Source organism: Accipiter gentilis, chromosome 4, assembly GCF_929443795.1.
Source record: "Accipiter gentilis chromosome 4, bAccGen1.1, whole genome shotgun sequence".
NCBI classification, from domain to species: Eukaryota; Metazoa; Chordata; class Aves; order Accipitriformes; family Accipitridae; genus Astur; species Astur gentilis.
In genome coordinates this window covers 20,345,711-20,365,111 of record NC_064883.1, presented here as the reverse complement: position 1 = coordinate 20,365,111, position 19,401 = coordinate 20,345,711, and positions in this window count along the sequence as shown.

The window sequence follows — 19,401 nt, the reverse complement described above, 5'->3', positions numbered from 1 at the left end:
GCGGGTGTCCTGTGGGTTGACCGGCGGGGAAGCCGTCGCTCTGCGCCAAGCGCAGGGGACGCGAGCGGTGGAATCGCTGAAAGTGCGGGGTCGGCGCAGAGAAGGCGCGGAGGTGTGACGGGGGCAAAATTGGAGCCTAACCACGGGCCTGGGTCGGGGCGCTTGGCTTGTAGGTCATCGCTGTGACCCGGATTAGTAGTGACCAAATACCTGGAGACAGCTGCTTCGGTGACGCACTGGTCCCAGATCGCCATGTGACCCTTATCTACTCTCTCTAGAGCTGACCCCAGAGGTGACTGACCGAGCGGCTCTCTGGCGGCCCGCTCGCCTCCCGGGGTCACGGATGGGCTGGGGAGAGAGAGCCTGCGCACCTTCACACCTTTCCCCTTCACCGGAGAGGCGGCTTTGATCTCCAGCGCTGCCCGGCTTTTCCCCAAGGCTCCCACTCCACTTCACTAAAGGCAGGCTTTGCATAATGCGTCGAAGAACGGAGTTAATGTCGGCAAAGGACTTCCTGACATCCTAAATCTTGGGCAGTAGCAGCAAGAGCATGTGGCATTAAAACAACGATACAAAAGAATAGAGCCTTAACGCTTACATAGAAGTCCTCAGTCCAATCTTTATATGTGTGTGTTTCTACACACACAGAAATACGCATACTTTTTTTCATGGGAGGGAAAATACTCATATACTTAGTTATATACTAATTATACTATATACTATTTACTCTTATACTAGGCAGAGGACAACACTTCAGCTTATCGCTAGATTTTTTTTAAACTTTATCTCATTTTTGTCTTCCTAGTCATTATGTCTGTTATCCCTGCTTACTGTTCTACTCCCACTGTACTTTCTGGTTTATTATCTTACTGGGTGAGTTACTCTGTTACTGTTCCGTCAGATACATTATGTTTTACTACAGTGTTTGAATGTTGGCCTATGAAACAAAGCAAAATGAAGACATCTAATAATAGCAAATGTAACCATTTTGATTTTTCCTACAGTTGCCAGAAGTTGAAAATTTAAGAATAGATGTTGGAGTTTGCTTTTGACTGTTTTAACTTTGTTTGCCTGCAAGTTGCAGATGACTCATGGAAGTAAAAATATCATACAAAGTTGTTTAAATTATGGAGCATGTGTAGAATAGCTTTTATTTTGTTTCATGTTCTTCCTGAAGCCACTAATCAATGGCACGCAAGAATCTCAAGAGTGACACTTTGCAATAAAATCTGAGTCAAGAAAGTTCTCCGCACTAGGCAGTTATTCTAGTTTATAAGGCCACTATTTCTGTTCCTATTGAGATACTTTATTTTAATCTGCTGGTGTGCTGGCCCTGCTTAACATAAGTAACTTGAATAACCTTTCTGAGTAGTTGCATTACACACTCTGTTCCGAATAGGGAAGAAGTCTGCTAGGAATAATTCCTGTTGTTTACGTTCCTCTTCTTTACAGCAACTTGTTTTCTCATAGTTTTGCTGGTAGTTATATGCAGTAAGGGATGAACAAAAATCTTACATATTCATTTTCGCTCTGAACAAACAGTATAATTATAGTTGCAGGAAATAGAGGAAGTGTATTGCCTTCCCCAATTATTAAAAGGGCAAGGCTCCAGTAGCTCAAAACCTGGATGCTTTTCAAATCAAACCAAACTTCTACAAGAATTTTACACATCAGCAGTGCAACATCTAACAGAGTTTTATTGCTCCAGTGAGCTTCTGGAAGAAGCGTGTCTGCTTCAAAATGCAAATTTGCTTCTTGCTCTTTGCGTGATGGGTTATATATTACAGTATGTTCTGAACTATATAACTTTCCATTCCTGTAGACATAAATGACATATCTGATATATAAATGATATATAAATAATTGTTAGGGTTTTCCTGAATATTGGGCAAGACAGTTAAGTTTTAGGCACAGAGGTAAAAATATAAGGAAGAAGTTCTCCACTGTGAGGGTGGTGAGACACTGGATCGGGTTGCCCAGCAAGGTTGTGTATGCCCCCTCTCTGGAGGTGTTCAAGGCCAGGTTGCATGGGGCTTTGAGCAATCTGGTCTAGTGGAAGATGTCCCTGCCCATGGCAGGGGGGTTGGAACTAGATGGTCTTTAAGGACCTATGAATATATCAGGATTCATGGTCAGCCAAGCTGCATGTGAAGAAGACTAGGCTGTGAAAATTGTAACCACTTCAAATAACTCCACAATCTATCTTGACTGCAGTACTGTTTGTTCTCACTTTATTTCCTCTCCAAACCACCGTTTCCCCCTTCCTCCTGAAGCCCCAGTGCACGTGATGGTTGCAGAACAGGATTTTGATGGTGAAAGACAGTACCAGATTCTGAAGTCCAGCATTCATCAGATGGGGTCTTATTTCTGCTGCTTTAATATTTTAACTTTCCTCTTCTGAACTGTCCTGGGGGAAGTTTTGAAAAGGCAGTAACGCTTTCAGTTGCTCAGTCACAGTAATGTTTTGCCAACTATCCTTAAGAAAATGGAGCTGCATTAACATTCTGCTTTTTTTGCACAACAGCTGGGTCTAGAAGAGTGAAACACATGAAGCCCGGATTCCTGTCCATTTGTTTCCTAATTGCTATCCATCACAATCGGTTGTCTCCCTCCTCAATGTTCCTTATGTCCTCCCCAGTGCTAGAGACGCAACATGGTGTACTTAGGTCAGAGCTGTGTTCCTGGCTATCAGCCAGAACACATGATAACTGGCCATGTTGCTGATGTCTAATAGAAGGTGTCTTGACAGATTTTGCCCTACCTTTTTCTCCCACGGGGACACAAATTTAAGGCTCTTCTTCCTAACCCACCTGCCAACAAGCGCTGGAGACACAGTATGATGTGCTGGGCTGGGTACCCTCTCCTGACCAGCCAGAATATGTGTGACAGCTAGTGGGGTTACTGCTGGCTAGTAGAATGAGTCTAGGCCGAGTTTCCCCTGCCTTTTCCTCAGTGTGGACCAAAATTTGAATCTCTCCTCCCTCAACCATCTGCCAGTTTGTACAAAGTTTGTAGGAAGTTGATTCAAATTTGGTTGAAATGGGTAGGAGGGATGGTGTGGCAAACAGGTGAACAGGCAACATTATTGAAGTTTTTTCCCTTGGGAAACCAGAGGGAAAAAAAACATTTTCTACTAGGGACAAAGGCAACTTCTAATCCAGCTTTTGTAAGGAAGGGAAAATGATGACCCAGGAGGAGCAGTATTCAGGGTGGAAATTAATGGTAGCACTAGAAAGTTTTGAATGTAAGCGGAAGGAATGGCCTGATGACTGAAGGGCATGAGCTGTATTCACAGCACTTCGTGAAATTTCCAGCAGTACCATGGGAAAAGCACTTACCCTCTGCCTGCAGATGGGTCTGCATTTAGGCAATTGGATTGATACTTTAATCTACTAATGCGTTTGTTTTCTAAATATTCATGTGGCCCTTTGCATGGAAAAAAAGACAGAAATAGCATTACAAACAAGGGTCATATCTTCCCGTTCTCATCTTTCTGTCACCTAACGCTGCAGCCGCAGGAGCTGTCAAGCTGCCGAGGGCTCCCGGCGCGGCCAAAGATAGCCGAAGTAGGTGAAAGGTTGTGGAGCAGCACACAAACAGGCTGGCGTGCCCAGCCCCGCTGCCGGTTCAGTGAGGGAAAGGTCCTGCAGCTGCGCCAGCACTTGCGCAATCTCCCCCGCTCGCTCATAGTTTGCAAAAGTCAAGAGTACAGTAGCTGGATCATCTTACTGCTGGAGCTGCGGCCGGCCGGCAGCCTGTTTACAGCTGGAGCTGTAAACACCAGGATGCGCATGGCAACCCACCAGCCCTGAACAGGAGACACCCTTTTTCCTCATTCCTTGCCTTTGTTATCCATGTCTGAAATTGTGTGTCAACTGCTTTAAAATCAAGGACAAGGAGAATGGATCGCGGCTTTCAAAATTGCTTTTCCAAAAAATAGAGAGAGGCTTGCACAAGATTAACTGTGGGCGTTTCAAACTTGGAGCGTAGAGATAGTAGAGAAAGGGAAAACTGTTTTGGACTATAGCTGTACCCTTCAGGAAAAAAAACTAGGACTCAAGCTGTGATAAAATATTGCACAAAAGTGTTTATCTTGAAAAGCTTGTCACTAGAACATGTTGAATTCAGGAGTCTGCTTACTATGTAGGAGAATAGTAATCTTTGGCCAAGTACACCATTGCAGAGGAAATAGAAGCGAACTCTCAGTGTGGGCTGGAACTGATCTAAAGTATATAGCTGGACAAAAAAAATGTCCTTCTCCAGCCTCAGCTAGCTACCATAGCCGTTCTTGTGGAAAAGCATGTGGCATCCTCTATGAGAGCTGCTGATGCAGAGGAAAAAAACAAGAGGAAAGGTATCGTCCGGACAGCCACCACTCTGGGCCATGGCTGCCTTTGTTGTGAACAGCCCTGCTCTGGAGAAGAGCACCAGGGAAAAGGTGGACGACTTGTGAAAAATCAGAAAAAAAGTGAATGTTACCAAAAGAATACAACTTTTAAGGCCTAAATATGTTTCAGCAGAATCAGAAAACAGTTACATTTTTCTGTAGGAACATGGGAAGGGAGTTAGTGGAACAATGTGAATCAATTTAAAAGTTTTGGATTCAACATCTTAAGAAACACCTCACCCTGAGAAGAAGGAGCTCTGGCTTCACCTGTAACCCTTACACGAGTCATGGGCTTTGAACTGGTGCACATACTGCTTTTCCTTTCCAGCGTGGACCACTCTGGGTGCGGATGAGATGTTTTTGCTGAGTCTTTTATATCATCAGCTGTGCTTGTTACTGTTGACTGTAGCAGGATACTTGGTAAAGTGGATCTGGTGGCTTGAGTTTCTGCTCTGAATGATAGCCTTGAACTGTTACTCCAGGTTATTTTGTCTGAGGCTGATCTTAGAAAGCATTCTGTTTCCCCAGTTGTTCCCTCTCAGCATTTCTTTCATCAGATCTGGAAGAATTTATTTTATTTTAGTGTCTGACATCGTAGGAACTTGAATAAGAAATTTAGCCTAGGAAATACTGAGATATGACAGGAGACATCATCTAGAAGAGGTCTCACTACGGTGCTGTCGGGCCACCCTTTCGAAAGAGATGTGGAGTTCATGGTATTGCTGGAATGCGGTTTCCACGGTGTTTGGGATTACCCAAGGGAAGTTTGTTTCCTGTTTGCAACATTGTGACTATTATTACTGAAGTGTGAACTCACAGATATTGGTAAGTTGATCTCATAAAGATTGAGTTTCCATAATGTACTTTACAGAAGATAGCCACACAGTAATCCTATGGGAGTTTTCTTGTTTGATGAAATCTATAACCACAGGCTAAGCCATAATAGCTGCAATTAAATATGAAAATGAAGCTTGTGTATTAAAATATTCCTGATAAAGAACCAGTACAATAAAAAATGTTGCACTGCACAATTAAAATTGTGTGCCATTGGGTCTGAATAAGTACAACAATATCTTTGTGTCATATGACTAACAGATATTTAATTATGGGTAAATCATCAATGCAACATTGCTGGAATGTTAAGAAGAGCCTAAACAAGGGAAGCTCTCCATTAACTGCGGAACCGTGTTAATCTCATGGTATACTAGAGTCTAGTAAAATACACAGAGTTTCACTTTGCAGTATTAGTATGTTTTCTTTTTACTGTCATTCTTTTAACATTCTTTATTACTCTATCCACATTGGCATTTTCAAATACAGTTTTCAATTTAGTGCTCATCTAATAGTCACTGAACTGAAAAATGAAATCATCAGAGCTATAGTGGTAGCTGGTATCCAAGATTTCAGTCTACCTAAAGTGACATAAAACCCCCCACTAGTTTAATGTTTCTTTATTTCACTCGTTGAAGTTATACCAATACTCAAAATGAACTGTGGTGATTATATTTATACGCAGGCATTCGTGAGCATACATTTTATTTAGTTTTTACATGGGAAAAGACCCTTAGACATTCAAAAATACTGAATGAAGAAAGCAGAGTTTTAACTGACATATTTCCCTATTTTGAAAAAGTTCAAAATGTGTGCAAATACGAATCTTGATTACCTACTATCTGGGGTATAATACCTGGGTACAAATAATCAGCTATATGTTTGCAGGCATTGGTTTCACAAAGCTGCCTTTGAAAGAAAATATTTCAACATATTAACAGTAGGATACAGTCTGTGAAATAAAGATGAAAAAGTCTTTTTCTCTTGTGAGATCAATTGAATTATAAATTTAGATGGAAAATGTTATGTTAATAACAAGATAGATTTTCACTGCACAAACATAGATTCATTGAAATGTGTAAGATCTCCCTTTACACCTGCTAGGAAACGTAATTTCCTTTTACACGCTCACACAACTACTGTTGAAGGGTGAATTGTCAAGTCTTCCATGTCATGGCTAGTCATTATTAATAAATATTTAAGTAGGGTTGAATATATGGGGATTTCCTCATTCCCAGAAAGAAATATAAGCTTACTCTCTATTTCATTCAGTACTGGAGAAATGTTATGAAATTTTAATATTCAGATCAAGCAATAAATCTACTGTAAACCACCAGAAGACACTCCAGCCAAAAGAAAACTTGGTAACCACCACAAGAGACCTTGCTAGCTTTCAGTGAGTGCTGAGAGGGAGGGCAGTGCTTTCCCCCAGGGCAGCTGCTGGAGCACCAGTTTTCCATCTGTTTTCCACTCCAGATATGCTATGTGGAAGCCTGAAAACCTGTTTCTTATTTGCAACTCCCTATATGCTGAAGCTTAAGAAACAGTGATAAGGAAGTTATCAAAAAAGCAACCTGGAATTCAGAAATGCATATGTAGTTCCAGCAAGAACAGGATAACAATTTGAGGAAGCTACTTCAACTGATATTGCGTGGGTGTTGTCACACTGAAGTGAACAAGGATATCTGTATTTCTTTCTATGGGTATTTTAGGTTGTCTTAGAGCATGTACATCAAGTCATGTATATGCTAATCCCCTCTCAGATATGGAAACACAGAGTCTTAAATTGTAAGCATTTAAGTTAAAATGTAAAATCCTTGCTCGACTCAAATCAGTGCCAAGAATCCTAGTTGAGATGTGATCTTTACTGAAAGTGACCTTCTTCAAGGCCTTGAGAAAAATCAGAGATTTTGTTAAAGTGAACTAATAAAGATGCTTCTATCACTTCTCCCATTAAAACATCTTAGTCAAACCTTCATTACACTTTTGACCCTCCCTGTGAAATACAGTAAATGGATATGGTATCTGCCCTTTCCATGAAAAAGCTTCAAAGGAGTGGTGGACTGCATTTTGAAAAGCAGTCGGTAATTTTGTGTGAGCAGTTTTGGCTGCTTAATAAAGGCTGTGAGACTCTGGAGCTCTGAGAGACTTCAGTCAGAGTTGTGAACCTATATCACCTTGAAAAATTACATGCTAGGTCTGACCAACATCCTGAATTTAACTGTACTTTTGAAAATGTGGGATAAATTTCCACCCCAAGTCACTCAAAGAAGACAAATGACAGCATTTTGACTCCCAGAATTTTCTCTTTCACATAAAAAGGGTGTGTGCGCCCTGTTTAACCATTCCTGGAGAAATCTATCTAAAATTGTACTTTTGAAACATCCAGATAATTCTAGCCCTTTACAGTCAGTTCGTGTTTCAAATCTTGTGCCAAATGCTTGAATGCCTTGGAGCAGAGAAGACCCAGAGGGAACACATAAAATTATAGAGGAAAGGCACCAATTCACTCTTGCTGAGCGGTAATTTGGTTTGGTTTAGTAACCTGTGAAGTGGTTCACTAAAATGATGAACTTTAAGGAAACTGTAAAGAGTGTGATTATTGATATCTGCTGTAGGTGACCTTTATGTGCTGAAAAGATCATGAGGTAGTCAAGACAAAAAAATTACAACCTCCTTTTCTTCTTCTCTCTAATGGTCTGAAATTGAAAAATTGAATCTATTGAACCCCAGTTAAAAGTTAGGACAGCCAAATAGAACAAGCCTACAACCTGCAACTTGCAGTTTTCCAAGTATGATATTTATGTACCTTAGAGACTAAATGCTCCTCTTTGAGGGAGTTGTGACTCACCACCCTCATCTGAACATAAATCACTTCAGGTTATTTCCATCCATTCACTACCTCTTCCATTAACTTCCCCCTCTATGGTAAGAAACGCATTCCAACATTTCAAAAGGAACAGATAAAGGTGCAAATGCAGATCATACAAAGCTTTTTCTCCTGATTCTTTTTTCAGCACTGTTATAAAGACTGGGTGCCTCGCTATCTTCCCTACTTCTGAGTATCTTTCTGGCTGCTCTTTGTTTGCTGTTTGTATTAACATAATCTAAACTCCTGCCAGTGTTGTCAAATTTATACTGGTATTGATCAGCTTGCAGGATATGGTTAATGCTTTAGCATCATAGTTCCTGGCATTACCTCAATATATAACAGGTAACATTTCAAATGCATTAGCTATGCAGGTGACATTTTAACTCTCCTTAGGAGCATCTCTCATACTTGTACTAAGTCAGCGTGCCAATTACCACAGCATTCTGAGGGTGGCATTTTAAGTGTCGCTCGTCATCTTGGTAAGGGACCAAAAATGCAGTAGCATGCCATTGGGTATGTCCCATGACACAGGCATTGCCTGGGTGTGCTAGATGCTGGGAAATGCTGAAGGGCATCCAGGCCAGAGCCAGAAAAGCGTTGTTTTCCTTGATGTAAATAGCCTTCAACAATCCCATTGTAATCACATCAGTTGAATTATTTTTTCCAGAGCTTCCTTAGGAAAGGGACCCTGCCTGGTCCCGTCCTATCCTACTCTTTTCATTTTAATAAACATGTTTTCCAGAAGTACACTGAGAAATGTGACTAGTGTTTGAAATACGTGGTTGCCTTACTCTTCCATTTCCATTAGGAAAGTTATTAACTTCAGAATTTTTAAAAAATTAATTTTATGTCTGATACACTGTTTACACCATGGTCAAAAGGATGTGTTTCCCAGTTCTAGAAGTGTATGGACTGTCTCCTCCTAGCTGCTGTGTGTATTTGCTACATAGCCTTAGTTTGGCCTAAGAGGAAGTTTTTATGCTTGCAGAACAGATTTGTTCTGTGTTATAACTGGGAAACTGAGCTGTCACCAGCAGGGTTCAACCCAAACTTTCAAATTTTTTTTAAGTATTTGGGGATGTGACAGCTGTGTGTCTGAAAGTAGGTTAAGAGAAGTTGTTTACAGAAAAGGACAGGCTTGGTGTGCTCACTGTCTACTGCATTGTGGAAAAGCTTGCTGTCAGAGTTCAGGTAACAACTGACAAGTTCACATATGAGTAAAATGGACGATATTCAGCAGGATGGTATGAAATCTTCTTGCCAACTGCAAACAGCACAAAGTATGATGCATAGGTGTTGCAATGTGAGATATTAGAGTGGATCACTGGGATATCCCTGAAATGATGAGTTAACTTCTCAGCAAGAGTGAAGTTCTATATGTGCTATTTCCAGTTACTGGATGGCGTGTGAATGCCTGTGAATGAAGTCCTAATCTGGAGTCCACTGCATTCAGTTAAATGTTTCCAGTCATTTTAGCTGTAGTCTTCAGTGGGAACTGGATCAAACCTCTGTAAGGCAAAATGCCCAGTGACAGGAAAAAGTCAGTTTTAGGCTTGATATTTTAAAATTTTCAATCATTTTTAACAACATACAGAAAATTATTTTGGAGTCTGATTTGCCCCTTGTTCAGCTTCCTACATTAAACATAGATTAATTTAATGAGTTGAAAATTGTTTTCTTATGACTGTCTAACTTGAGGAAGACAGTGACCTAGGCCACCTTTACAGCAAGGAAAAATAAAACAGACATTCATATTCTTGTTTTGAAACTCTTTTCTGTGTGTGTTTCGTTCTTTCTGGCTAAAATAAGCAATACTTTGGTTTTAAAAATGCTATGAAGTTGTTGTGTCCATCATCGGTCATGGACTGTCAGAGGAAAGAAGCACAGGTGTCTGAACTGAGAGACACTGGCAGGGAGATCTGGGACCCAGTGCCAGGAACTAGGAGGCAGGAGGGGAGGATGAACTGAAGAGCCCCCCTGTGAGCACCAACATCTGAGTGCACTCTGAGATCAGGAGGGAAGCGGGGGACACCTAACCCTGGAACTGCTGAACGACACAGCAGTGTTACCTGTCTCTTCTCCAGATGCCTTGTACTAAGTAGTAAGAAAATATTAGAAAGGTAGGATGGAGCTCTGCATGGAAATCTTGAACACCTTGACTGTTGCTTTAGGCAAGATCTCAGTGAAGACAGCCTCCTTCTTTTCAGTCAGCTATTGGGGTCATGGCCACCACATTCTGTCAGAGAGCTCTTGTGAGCTTCCCAGACTAGACATGCATGACACGTTAGCTTCACTAAGCCGTCCCAGTTGTGTCCATACAGTATAGACTCTTTCTAGGACAGATATCCCATATAGTGGTCCTATCAAGGCCTTTTTAGGGTTCATACCACTATGATACAAAGGGCTCTGAGTAGCTGTTGCTATTAAGATTCAGCACCTCATAGCTGATGACTGATAAGAGATGGAGTTGCTGGGGTCTTTTGGTATTGCAGAGGGAGACGAACTGGAAGAGAAAGTGGTCTTAAGACCCATACTCAAAACAAGACTAGTCAGAAGACGAGACATGGATTGTAAGTGCTGCACACTTTATTCCTAGCAAGGCATACAAGCCTCCTTCATTGTTCAGGTCAAAAAATCTTTACTTTCTTTACTTTCTCAGACTTTGGACAGATGCTCTTGCTATCAGCATGAACAATGTTTTTTTCCATGCCTCAGTGATGTATAGATGTTTAGAAAACTCCCTAGACTTTTTACAGGTGTAACTCCGTTGCCTGCTTTACCTTAAATTCTGAAACGGTACTCAGCAGGGAATCAGATGCAGGCCACCTCAATCTAGACAGTAAGACTTGGTGCAACACAGTCAAAAGTCCTTATGGTCCTTCAAAGAATTGCATAAATTATGTGTCCTATAGCAACAGTCTTTAGCTTTAAGCTACACAAAATTATTTGAAAGTTTTTCACACCCCACTCTGGCCTTTTGTGTTAGTTCCTAAATCAAGACTGTGAGCTTTCTTCCCAGTTAGTCAACATCTGGAGAGAACAACCCAAAGCTACTATTTGCTACTGCCTGCAGACATCCAGTCTGAAGATCCAAGTCAATGAAGTCATCTCTCAATATAGAATGGCATCCAAAATGATCAGAAGCTGAAGTGTTTGCAAAAGAAAAGAGTCTGAGCAGATTGTCACAGAGAATGACTCTGGAAGACAGCTTGACTGCCTCTTTAAGAACATTAGAGGAGAGGACACAAACATAGCTGACCTCCTCTTTGTGCTGTCTTAGGGAACGGTCCCTGGGATATTATGAGAGTTGGTGTCCATAGAGGCCAATGCCCACACCTTGAGGCCTGGCACCTCTATGCACCTCTGAATGTGGTAGAGAAATAAGGTTAATTTGGGGAAGAGGAGAGGATGCCTGAATGGAAGATCTCGTGTGTCATTCTTCAGGGAAGTTGTTTTTCAGTCAACCGCACACAGATGCTTACCATTTGGCACAGGCGTTGTTGAGGGATGGGAGACCTCTGCTCAGCAGTGGAGTGAGAACAGTAGGCACAGCTGAAGTAAGGGCTGGGCTTAGAAGGCACTGGAGGCATGTTTTTGTATGAACGCCTGTGTCAGGGCCTTTGCAGATTGGATGAAGTTGGGATGAGGGGTGTGCAAGGCTGGTGGGTCATAGGTGGACACTAAATCCTCAGTCCCAGCTGCCAATGCCCATGGGCAGTATTCAGCACTGGGTTCAGAGCCAATATCCTATGCTCTATATTGGGGCGGGTAGTGGTGTTAGAATTAGGGTAGAGTTACAGTTAGGGAAAGGAAGAATGAAAGGAAAATTGAAAGAACCTAGATACTGTCGTGTCCTGTATGATCTGCATGGGCACTGACAGGTCTGGTGTTGATAGCACACTTAGACAACATTTTCATTTATGTACTCAGGTCGTGTATTTTCTTGTGGGCACTAGTCACTTTGCTATTTTTTACTTTAAGGATTATTTCAGATTCATGTTTAGGGAATGAAAGAAACCCAGAGTGGTTTTGTACCACCTATATAATTTAGAGTTCAGATGAGGGTTGGCAACCATACAGGACAATGGTTTATGATTTATTTCAGTGAAGACTTCAGCTACAAACTATGTTGAAGGCAATGGTTTGGATTCCAAATGGGATTATGAATGGCAACCATTATGGAAGCCAAACAGCTTCTCTCTCTAATTTCCACCTTCACAGAACTATCAGTGAGGTAGCATCTTCTTTACAATGGCTTGAGTGTGAAGCAACATGAAACACTTCGGCTCCATTTCTCCAACTTTTTTTACTTCTATCAACAATATATTTAATATATTGAGACTTTTGAGGGTGACACTGCCAAAAAAAAAATCTTGAGGTTGATTTTTGCTGTAGGCCTGTATCAAACCGACTGTCTTAATGGGAATTTACAGCCCTGAACATCAATTCACAGAGTGGACTCTGTCAGGGAAGGCTCTGATGATAGTTAGCAAAGAGCCTTCTGGGAGGGTAACCTTCTGTGAAACAACCCTAATGCAATAGCCCTGGAAGTCATGCCAGCTGGTGGAAGGTTGCAGGATAATTGCAAAGTGCATTGCTTGAGTGCATACTTTCCATATTTTTCCTTTCATAATGATCACCCAGTTCATTATCACAGAGAAACTTCTACAAATATTATTACAAAGAAGCTTCCAACCTGCTTTGAAAACGGTGGAATTGTCTCAAGAAATAACATGTCTATGAAACAAGTTCTCTGTTAAATCCATATTGACAATATATGAATTGCCCATTAACTTTTGCCTAAACTTCCAAGACCAAACAGGGAGATGGAAGGGGTGTACCTGTGGGTTCCATTTCTGTTTAAATGTTGGAGAGAGAGAAGGGAGAATGCCTGAGAAGAAAGAAAAAAAAGGGAGTGATGGCAAAAAGGGAATAATTGAGTGGAAGAGAGAAAATGTAAGGAAGAAGTAGAAATAGAATCCTTGATGTGTTCGTCCTTGCATCTTTTGGTTTTGTTTGACTTCCCTTACACTTTTACCTCATTCCACCTTTTTCTTTTCTCTGTTGTCCTTCACTATCAGTGACCTCAATGTTCTTTTGGTACAATAATTTTTGTAAATCAAGGAATTCATGTCCAAGACTGAGGTCTTTTTGAATACTATGAACCCTAAATTCAAAACTTTCTAGAGCATAAGAAATATTTCATTTGTTTTATTTTTGTTTCTATTGCTAGAAAAAATGCAGTTTAAAAGAAAAGGGTAAAAGAGTGATTTTTACTTGTGTTCATTTTCCTCTCTACTTACAAAAATATCTCTAGACATCAGGGAACCTTATTTTAAAATGCTTTTTTACAATGTTTGTTTCACTTCATTCCATAAAGAATACTTGGTTGTCTCATGGTGAAGCATATTCTATGGTATCACCATCTGTAGTTTTGGAACAAAAATTATCTATGTGAAATGTTGCCTGCATAGATGTTGCTGGGGGTGAGCGATAATGTAACCTCCAGGGTGAGGCAGTGCTGCCACCTGTGTTCATTCACTCTCCACCAGTTCCAGACCTTTTTTGAACCTTGACTCACAGAGAAAATTTCCCATCACCTAGTAGAATAGAGTTACAGTCAGTGAAATGGCAAAAAAGAAGTTCTGCTTTGGAAGCAAAAAAAAGTCTCCGTATGCAACCTGTTTGTCCAGCAACACAAATAGAAGGGCTGGTGTACCAGCCTGATGTTTCCAAGAAGCGCTACATTTCATACCCATTGATTACCAGCCTGCTTGATCATAACTTTCACAGAAAGGTTTACATTCCTCTCTGAATGTTAATGTTTTAGTCCTTTTTTTTTTCCCAAACATTACCTATTTTATTGAGTACTTAGTAATGTTTCACTATACTCCACCTCTACAAAAACCCCAAACCAGTCAACCCCAAAACAGCAAACCCAGCAAATCAGCCCAAAAAGCTCTGCATCATTTATGTACTGCTTGTGATTGGTTTTTCTGGTATGTCATATTCTTCTGATGGACAGGGAAACAAACTCTGTCCTTCTGATCTGAAAGCTTTATGATTAAAAGTTTTTGTGGAGGGAAAGGAAGATGACAAGCTAGAAGTGACTTACCTTCATAAATTATGTCAGATTTGAACTACCTGGGTAAAGATTAGATTTCTGATAATTTTTACAAAACAAATTGATAGGCTTCATTATATGAATATCATATCATGTAACATAACAGGCAGCACCTAGAAGAATAATGTCAAAACCAAATCTATAAAGTTTGAGCTACTACGGCTTATGAGCAACCTTTGATGTAACAGTGTGGTTTCTCCAGTTCAAGTTCTGTTCTGCTGTAGCTAAAGATGAACCTTTGCCCATTCTGTGAACAGTAAGATTCTTGAGGATACCAATTTTCTATAAGTATAAACTCACGTAACTTCTTTTCATTGACACAATACTGGTGAGAACTAACCCTAGTTCTGCAAAGAACTTCAGTGCAATTCTGCACTGAAGATGCAATGTGGGTAGGACAATGAGCAAGGTTATTATCATCTAGTTCCCAAGCAAACAGGCTGTGAGCATTTGAACTAAGTCTAGGCTGAATTGGAGCCTGGATTACATCTGCTGTGTGACACAAAATCAAAGCTACTAGCTCACATAAATGGAAATTATTTAGTTTAAGAAGGATACGAAAGAGATATAAACATAGCTCAGACAAATTAGTTTTCAGTCAGAAGCATGGCAGTTGAGGTGTTGATTCTTTGGAAACAGCCTATTTATGAAAACTAGGCAGCAATACAACAGCATGGCATTCCTATTTTACTCTGGGAGATAGTATTTAAATATCACCTTGCAACTGAAAACAATAAAATCAGAATTATTATTTACTATTCCATGGACTTCTCCCCCTCCTTACATCTGAATTCGTTGAAGACGTGTTGTTTTTATCATTTGCAAAGTGTCAACGTTTCAATGACACATAAATCTTTTCCCACCTTGGAAAGGAGCGGTTCCTGATTCATCTGTGTTTGAGAGCTTGCCATGCCTACATGTGACCAAGTATCCACATGCAGCATGATTGTGTTTTGGCTCTGAGCAGAGGTGGTAAGGGAAAACATGATATAGGTGTACAGAAATAGATTAGGTATTCAGGATTCCAAACAAGTTGTTGTCAGATCTAATCTAGGCCTCTGGTCAAGCTATACCTGTTTTGTCATTTAACACAGACAAGTTCTGTAATTTTTTGGGGGAAAATGCTACAGAGTTGAAAATGAAAACTTCCATAGGAATTCAAGTTTATTCTTCTGAAATTATTCTATACATTCAAGTTTTCCATCTAAAATTTTCAAAGCTGTGCCAGTCTTCACTAACTGGAAGCCTGTTCCCTTGTTTAAATCAATACCAGCTAAGAAGTAAATTGGGGATGGTATTGCCACTAAATCTCTGTGTACATTCCTTGTGCAAAAATGGAAGGAAATGTTTTTAGAACTGACAAATGCCTTTTATATGCCCAAGTTTCTGGGAGAGCAACTCAAAACATCTTAAATGGACAACTAATCCTTCTTTCAGAAAGGTGACTTCCAGACTTAACACTGAGCAACCAGACACTACTGTATCCCTAGTCTTTGGCATAGTGAAAATATCTGCTAGGGAAGCTGCTGCAAAACATAAAAGCTCGTTTCTCCCGGCCCAGAAAAAATATGGTTTTGCTAAGTGCTTTTAGCTAGAGTTTACTCCTGAAATGTGGAAAATCCTGGCGTGCACTGTGCAAACATGATTTATGTAGCTGTTAGAAGAAATGTATGTTGCAGCCATTCTTGGTAAATAATCAGAGAGAAAACTTGGAATTTAGCAAACTCCATAAGTTAATTGTATTCTAATAAATGAAGAAGCAAAATTTTGTAAAAAACATGTTATTTTGTCTAGAAAGCAAAAGGCTTTGAAACCCACAGTAGACATTATTACAATGGATGAATTCTGGCTATGTTCTTCAAGACATCCCACCCTAGCAGATTTCTGTGGTAGTGCAGGATGTCATGACAGTTAACCCAGCCTAGGTTAGATATGCCTGTGTGGAAATGTCTGAGCTCAGGGCTGTTGCCTGCTGAGATCCTGAAATGTTTTCTTCTTATAATGCCAATCCTTTATTTTGCCTGGTTGCTTTCAGTCATACTTAAGACTCCCATTTACAGTTTTTATTTTTATTTGTTTTCAAATTTTATAGTTGGTCATCTGAGTGTCTTTTGGTGTTCACTTAAGAATCTTTTTTTTTAAGTTTCTTTGAATCACAATTGCAGATTTCTGAGCAGAAATAACAAATTTTCAAGAAAAGTCTTCAGGCTGCTTTAACAGTCCCTTACTTTTGCTTTTTACATTCCTGCACTGTGTCACCAGATATACAGAAACCAACCTATCAGGGCACTATTATATATGACCAACAGGCAGCCCTACAAGATGTGGAAAGTCTCATTACTTTGGAGGTGACTTTATTGCAAATTCTAGAAAAAGTATCTTTCTTTTTCCTGAACATTTTGACCACTGTTTTCCTTATTAGTTGCAGGCCAGCTAATGTTTCTGATGGTGGCAGTAATGGCTTAAAATGAAATAGGAATCTTAGCTACAGCACACATAGTATTAAAAATATAGTAGAAAGGGTCCAGTCCCAAGTCCCAAGTCCTGGCCCCACGCACAAAGAGATGACCCTCAGGTGACTTGGCAAAAGGAATCTGGGTTAGTTCTGTGGATCTTGCACAGAGGACTGCCAAACTTACGGAAGTCAGTTGATGTCAACAGAATAAAACACATTGCATAACAGGTTCAATATACAGTGCAAATTTAGATAGTAATATCTGCAAAATAATAATGGTAACAACACAGTAGGACATCAGCAAGCCAGGAGGTTCCTGGAGTGCAATGATGATAACTCTCTCTTCCAAGTGATAGAGGAGCCAACAAGGAGAGGTGCTCTGCTGGACCTCATACTCACCAACAAGGAGGGGCTTACTGGGGATGTAAAGATCAAAGGTAGCCTGGGTTGCAGTGACCATGAGATGGTGGAGTTCAGGATCCTGAGGGCAGGGAGTCGGGTGAAAAGCAAGCTCACAACCTTGGTCTTCAGGAAAGCAGACTTTGGCCTTCGTTGTGCTTTAACCCCAGCCAGCAACTAAGCACCACGCAGCTGCTTGCTCACTTCACCCCCCACCCAGTGGGATAGGGGAGAAAATTGGGGGGGGAGGGGGGGAAGTAGAACTCGTGCGTTGAGATAAGAACAGTTTAATAGGACAGAAAGGAAGAAAATAATAATGATAATAATAACAATAATAAAATGACAATAATAATGAAAGAATTGGAATACACAAAACAAGTGATGCGCAGTGCAATTGCTCACCACTCACCAACTGATGCCTAGTCAGTTCCTGAGCAGCTATCTGCCCCCAGGCCAACAGCCCCCAGTTTATATACCGGGCATGACATCACATGGTATGGAATATCCCTTTGGCCAGTTTGGGTCAGCTGCCCTGGCTGTGTCCTGTGCCAACTTCTTGTGCCCCTCCAGCTTTCTCGCTGGCTGGGTATGAGAAGCTGAAAAATCCTGGACTTAGTCTAAACACTACTTAGCAACAACTGAAAACATCAGTGTGTTATCAGCATTCTTCTCGTACTAAATCCAAAACATAACACTATACCAGCTGCTAGAAAGAAAAATAACTCTATCCCACCCCAAACCAGGGCAGCCTCTTCAAAGATCTGCTTGGAAGAGTCCCATGGGATAAGGCCCTGGAGGAAATGTGGGGACAAGAAAGCTGGTTAATGTTCAAGGATTACCTCCTGCAAGCTCACAAGAGTTCCATCCCAATGAATAAGGCAGGCAAAAATGCCAGGAGCACCATGTGGATAAAAAAGTAGATCCTGACCAAACTCAAACACAAAGAGGAAGCCTACAGAGGGTGGAAGCAAGGATGGGTAACCTGGGAGGAATACAGAAACATTGTCCGAGCATCTAGGGATGAAGCTGGGAAAGCCAAAGCCCAAATGGAATTGAATCTGGCCAGGGGTGCCAAAGACAACAAGAAGGGCTTCTGTAAGTACCTAGGTGACAAAAGGAAGACTAGGGAAAATGTGGACTCATTGCTCAATGAGGTGGAGGACTTGGTTACACAGGACATGGAAAAGGCTGAGGTTACTGAATGCCACCTTTGCTTCCATCTTTACTAGTAAGACCAGCCTTCAGGAATCCCAGGTCCCAGAGACCAGGAGCAAAGGCTGGAGTGAGGACCTTGGTGGAACAGAATCAGGTCAGGGAATACTTAAGCAAACTGGATACACATAAGTCCACCATAAGGTGATGGATGCACCTATGAGTGCTGAGGGAGCTGGCAGATGTCATTGCAAGGCCGCTCTCAATAATCTTTGATTGCTTGTGGGAGAAGTGCCTGAAGACTAGAGGAAAGCAAATGCCACTCTTATCTTCCAGAAGGGCAAGAAGGAGGACCCAGGGAGTTACAGGCCAGTCAGCCTCACCTCGATCCCAGGGCAGGTGATGGAGCAGCTAATCCTGGAAAACATTTCCAGCCGCATGATCAACAAGAAAATCACCAGGAGTAGTCAGCATGGCTTCAGTACGGGGAAGTCATGCTTGACCAACTTGATAAACTTCTATGATGAAATGACTGGCTTGGTAGATGGGGAGAGTGATGGATATTGTTTACTTGGACTTCAGTAAGGCCTTTGGCACTGTCTCCCATAAGATCCTGATACAGAAGCTGTTGATATATGTGCTGGATAAGTGGACAGGGAGGTGGGTTGAAAACTGGCTGAATGGCCAGGCCCAGAGGGTGGTGATAAGTAGCATGAAGTCTTTGCTGGACTCTTTCCAGTATGTCCATGTTTCTCTTCTATTGGGCAACCTGGAACTGGACACAGTACTCCAGGTGTGGCCTCACCAGTGCTGAACAGAGAGGGAGGATCACCTCCTTTTACCTGCCGGCAACAATCCTCCTAACACAGCCCAGGACACCATCAGTCTTCCTTGCTGCAAGGGCACGTTGCTGGCTCATGTTCAACTTTGCATTCACCAGGACCCCAGATACTCTTCTGCAAAGCTGCTTTCCAGCTGGGTAGACCCCAGCATATACTGACCCGCAGGGCTGTTCCTCCCCAGGTTGAGGACTTCGCACTTTCCTTACTGAACTTCATAAGCTTCCTGTCCGCTCATTTCTATCTAGGTCCCTCTGGATGGCAGCACGACCCTCTGGTGTATCGGCCACTCCTCCCAGCTCCCAGATTTGTGTCATCTGCAAACTTGCTAAGGTTACACTC